This window comes from Mobula hypostoma, chromosome 6, assembly GCF_963921235.1.
Source record: "Mobula hypostoma chromosome 6, sMobHyp1.1, whole genome shotgun sequence".
In the NCBI taxonomy this organism is placed as follows: Eukaryota; Metazoa; Chordata; class Chondrichthyes; order Myliobatiformes; family Myliobatidae; genus Mobula; species Mobula hypostoma.
Genome location: NC_086102.1, coordinates 37,222,783 through 37,228,782, shown reverse-complemented (window position 1 = coordinate 37,228,782; position 6,000 = coordinate 37,222,783).

Genomic DNA, 6,000 nt, shown 5'->3' with positions numbered 1-6,000 from the left:
TCTGCACTGGTTCCCATCCCTCTGTTGTGAACTAACCTCCTCACACCTAGCCGCTTTAATTTGATTCCCACCCCCCAACCATTCTAGTTTAAAGTCACCTCAGTAGCCCCCGCTAATCTCCCTGCCAGGATATTGGTCCCCCGAGGATTTAAGTGTAACCCGTCCTTTTTGTACAGGTCACACCTGCGCCAAAAGAGGTCCCAATGATCCAAAAACTTGAATCCCTGCCCCCTGCTCCAATCCCTCAGCCAGGTTGGGTTGTTCTGATGAATTGTTGTCATGTAAGGATGAAGTCTTGTGTTAATCTTCTGTTGAACCAGGGTGCTGGTTATGAAAAGACCAAGTTCCAATCATTTTCCGAGGAGAGTTAGCTCCCTAGCAACATAGTGGGTGTATATACCTGCAAGGACTGAGTGGTTCCAGAAGGCCACTCAGTACCGCCTTCTCAAAAGCAATGATTTGGACAATTCTCAGCCTGTGAAACCCACATCCTTTAAAATAATATAAAGTAACACCAGATGTAACCAAACTGGGGTGGTAAAGGTGAGCTCTCTTCGCTAAAGATGCTTCTGAAATTTGAGGAATTTTTACATCCGGGGGAGTTTGTGGAAACTTGTTCTATATTTAATCTACAAATTTTCAGATCTATTGATTTGAATTTCAATCTTCAGAATAGATTTGAACTCAGTGGCAGAACTTCTAGCCCATTACCCATCAGGTTTTCTTCTGTTTTGCTGTTACTTTGACTTTCAATTTATTTTGGAATTTACTCAGTATGAATTCTCAGCCCTTGAGTGAATCAGCATTATGGCAATAGAGGGAGGGAGCTCTACAGCTAGCATCAGGTCTTGGGTTATACAAAGGAGACAGTCTTAATATCAACAATGGTTAAGAAATGGTCTCAGATTCAGAACCAGGCTTATTATCACTGGCACGTGCCGTGAAATTGGTTAACCTAGTAGCACCAGTTCAATGCAATACATAAAATAGAAGAAGAATAAATAAATAAATAGAGGAGGTGGAACGAAGTTAAGTTGGTGCTGAACGGCAACTCCTTTGCTTGCATCTTCGGAAACAGCTCTATTTCCATCTTTAATATCATTATTTTTCCCCTTGCAGGGTTCTATTGAAGACCCTGACCTGGAGTTACACGCTGACTTTGGTCCTTTGCGGGAATGGGCCCCATTTCTCGGGGTTTCAGGACTGGCCGTTGTTCTGCACGCCAAGGGTTCGGCCTAAGAGTCCAGCTCGGATTTGGAAGCCTGAGATCTCAGGACTCTGAAGACAGGCGGATTGAGGGTCGGTGTCACCGTGTCATGAGTCATCAGGGGAGTCGGAAAATCTACTGCTGTGGGCCCGAAGACCCAGGATCTTTAAGATCTTCAGACACAGAGCTCTAAAAAAGCGATGTAACAGACTTCTAACATCGTAAACCAGCTCGCTGGGAAAATGGAGCTACCTCTTTCTCCCTTATTAGGGAGAGGGAGAGCCTGTGGTATGTCAAATGCCAGGTGAAATGCGAAGTCTTTGGGGTAACTGCAAGTCTGTATCTTTGCTATTGCTTTGCTCACACTTGAGTGCTCAGTAGCGGTGCTGATGCTTTTTTTCCGCTGGTGGGGGTAGGGGGGAAATTGTTGCTCGCCGCTGCTTATGCACGGGAGGGAGGGGAGCTGGGGGGACTTTGGGGTTCTCACGTTTCACTGTCGTTCATTCTTTGGGGCACTTCTCTGTTTTTGTGGATGATTGCGAAGAAAAAGCATTTCAGGATGTATATTGTATACATTTCTCTGACATTAAATTGGACCTTTGAACCTTAAATAAATAAATAAACTACAGTATACATATTTTAAATAGATTAAAAATCGTGCAAAAACAGAAATAATATATATTTTTAAAAGTGAGGTAGTGTTCAAGGGTTCAATGTCCATTTAGGAATTTGACGGCAGAGGGGTAGAAACTGTTCCTGAATCGCTGTGTGTGTGCCTTCAGACTTCTGTACCTCCTACCTAATGGTGACAGTGAGAAAAAGGCATGCCCTGGGTGCTGAGGGTCCTTAATAATGGACGCTGCCTTTCTGAGACCCTGCTCCTTGAAGATGTCCTGGATGCTTTGTAGGTTAGTATCCATGATGGAACCGACTATATTTACAACCCTCTACAGCCAGCCTCTTTCGATCCTGTGCAGTAGCAACTACCCACACCCCCCCCCCATAACCAGACAGTGATGTAGCCTGTCAGAATGCTCCTTGTAGCAGATTGTTATAAATTTCAATCAATTTTTCTTTCCGAAGTTGGAACAGCTGAAAATTTGTCTCTACTAGTCATTACAATCTCTGCTTGCTTACCTATTTTATCAGTGTTCCTTTTATCTTTGGCTTCTATTTCTCTGGCTTCTATTACTGCAGCTCGTAATACTTTTTGTTTATCTTGATACTTCAAAAAGCGTAGAAGTATAGAGCGTGGCCTTTGCTCTGGAGTTGCTCGGGGGTTGAAGTTCTGTGGGCTCTTTCTATAATTAATTCTTTGTCAAAATGCTTTTTCCCCAGAACTTTGGGGATCCATTCTTGAAAGAAAGTTACTGTGTCTCTTCCTTCCAATCCCTCTTTTAAACCCACTATTTTGATATTATTTCTTCTGCTATAGTTTTCAAGGGAGTCCAGTTTATCCATTATTTTTACCTTCTCGGTTCTCCAGGAATCTTTTTCTTTTTCCAGTCTTTGTCATCTATTCACAACATCCTTCGTATTATTTTCTAAATCCTGGGTTCGCAAATTTAAAGATTCCAAAGTCTGCTTCATTTCCTTAGATTCTTGCATGATAAGGTCTAAATGACTCTCTAATTTGTCCATCCTACCAGTTAAAGTCCGGACTGCATCGGCCAACTCATGAATCGCGGCCGCGAGGTCACTACCTGAGCCGTCATCGCGTCGCAAGGCTGCCATCCTCGGACCCTCCACAGGCTCAGAGGAACTATCCGACGAGCAGGCCTCATCTCCATTTCTCCCACGTCCCTCAACTCCAGACAGTCCCAGGAGTGCAAGGCTGACAGCGCAGCGCCAGTAGGATTTCCATGATCTCTCCTTTTAACCATTGCTTTTATTAAGATTACGTGAGAGCCTTATAAACAGGTCGTAAAAAACCTTTTGTAGGAGTTATTCAGGGATCAATGGCTCGACATCATGGCCCCATTCAGGGCTCCAGACAGTCCTTTCAGGTGAGGTGACACTTCACCTGTGAGTCGGCTGGGGTGATATACTGCATCCGGTGCTCCCGATGTGGCCTTCTATATATTGGCGAGACCCGACGCAGACTGGGAGATTGTTTCGCTGAACACTTACGCTCTGTCCGCCAGAGAAAGCAGGATCTCCCAGTGGCCTCACATTTTAATTCCACGTCCCATTCCCATTCTGATATGTCTATCTATGGCCTCCTCTACTGTCAAGATGAAGCCACACTCAGGTTGGAGGAACAACACCTTATATTCCGTCTGGGTAGCCTCCAACCTGATGGCATGAACAGTGACTTCTCTAACTTCCATTAATGCCCGATTTCCCCTTCGTACCCCATCCCTTATTTATTTATTTATTCTTTCTCTCTCTCTCTCTCTCTCTCTCTCTCTCTCTCTCTCTCTCTCTCTCTCTTTCTCTCATTTTTCTCCCTCTGTCCCTCTCACTATACCCCTTGCCCATCTTCTGGGTTTCCCCCCCACCCCTTTTCCTTCTCCCTAGGCCTCCCGTCCCATGATCCTCTCATATTCCCTTTGCCAATCACCTGTCCAGCTCTTGGCTCCATCCCTCCCCCTCCTGTCTTCTCCTATCATTTTGGATCTCCCCCTCCCCCTCCCACTTTCAAATCTCTTACTATCTCCTCTTTCAGTTAGTCCTGACGTAGGGTCTCAGCCCGAAACGTTGACTGCACCTCTTCCTATTGTTACATACTTCATGGATATTTTGTGATTGTCATATGAGGATGACGTAATAGTCTTGCAGAATGTAATTTTCCTGCCGATGTGAGGTCACGTGATGACCCCTGGGGTGACGCAGGGGGTTTTCCAGTTAGGATGTTAGCCACAGACTCCGTTCCGCTGCGTATTTGCCTTATGGCACAGTTTTGATTTAAAACGGAGTTTTACGTTCTATTGTAAGGTACAAAAGTGCTGGACCAGCAGTTTGACCAACCGCTGCCAGGTTTGTTGATGTATCTTTTCAGTAATATTGGAGAGTGAAGACAGGAACCTGAAGGAGTCGCTCAGCAGTTTTGGATAGGATTGACCATTATTGAATTTGTTCAAGTTAGAGTGATCTGCAAGAGATAGCTTCTGCTAAAAGCAGCAAAAAAGGCTGTGCAGTATCTAATATCCAAAGGGAAAGGTCAGTGCCTTTAAACCGTTTTACTTCTGTCGCCGTGAATCCTGCGGACAAGGCAGGATCCGGCTGGGATTGGCAGTGACGTTGTGTCTTCGAGGAATTCTTTATTTCAAGAAAGTCTCTCCTAATTGACTGTATAAATCTCTTGGACTTTCGAATTTACCATGCTAAGAACTGTGCTTGAATTTACCACTTTAAGAACTAGTACTGAGTGGCGGTTTGTTAAATGGCTGCATAGCAGTTTACTTCCGGTTAAGATATTCGTTTGTGTATTTTTTTTTATACTGAGCAGAGTTCAATAAATGTTTGATTGTTTTGATAAAACCTGACTCATTTCTATATTCATTGTTGCCGGTCCCGTGACACTATAGATGCTGCCTGGCCTGCTGCGTTCACCAGCATTTTTATGTGTGTATTTATCTATGGACTGGTAACTAATTACTGTACTTACAATTCCAGTTATTGTCCTTATATTGATCCATCTCAGGACATCCCAATAGCTTAGGAATTTGAAAATCAAGGTAATGTGATAATGAGCTTATTTCACTACATTTTCCTGTACTTGTCTAGAGCTGAGGCTCAATAGGAGCAAGGGGAAATGAAATGGTGAAAGAACATTTGAACATGTAACACCAAATATGTGGGTAATATCTTTCTACGCGAGCCTCCAGATTACAATGCCCTTAAAATGATGTGTTGAGGAATGTAGGCTAATGACACTATGCACCTTACAACTGCCAGAGTAGAGATCTTTGCCACGATTTCCTTAATGATCAGAAAAACTGCTCTGAAGGCAAATCAGCTGCTGGAATTGAGTTCTGGGGGAAGCGGCAGTCCACCTGGGCATCGGTATCATTTGGTCAGCAGTTGGAAAGGAAGAAATAGCTCAGGCAGAGGAGATGAACCACGTGGCGGTGCCTCCATAACTGAGAGAATGGCCTCGTTGGTGTTGCAGAACCAAATCCTGTACTGGGTCATGTCACATCGGACCGACCTGGGCGTTGCCAGCTGGTTCTGCTGGAGAAGTATCAGAGGGTTGTGTTGAAGTCACTTCATGATGACTCTGGACATTTTGGGGCTGAATAGACCTATGGATTGCTCAGAGACCGGTTTTACTTGCCCCGAATGAAGTTGAAGGTTGAAGAATGCTGCAAGTCGTGCGTTGGATGCGTATGGTGGAAGACACTGCCTACGCGGGCAGCTCCTTTGTCCCACTTGCAGAGTGCAGGGCCTCTGGACCTGGTGTGTATGGATTTCCTGTCAATAGAGCCAGATGCCAGCATCAATGTCTTAGTCAGCACGGACCACTACAGCAGATATGCACAGGCTTTTCCTACCAAGGACCAGAGGGTGCTAACAGTGGCCAAAGTGTTATGGGAGAAGTATTTTATTTATTATGGCCTTCCCAGGTGGATACATAGTGATCAGGGATGGGATTTCGAGAGCAGACTCATCCATGAGTTACTGGGCATGCTTAGAGTCGAGAAGTTGAGGAACACGCACTATCATCCGCAGGGTGATCCCCAGCCTGAGAGGTTTAATCAGACATTGCTTGACATACTCGGGACCCTGGAGATCAGCAAAAGCCAGTGGATATTGGATATCTGGTTCACAGTTACAACTGTACTCGAAAT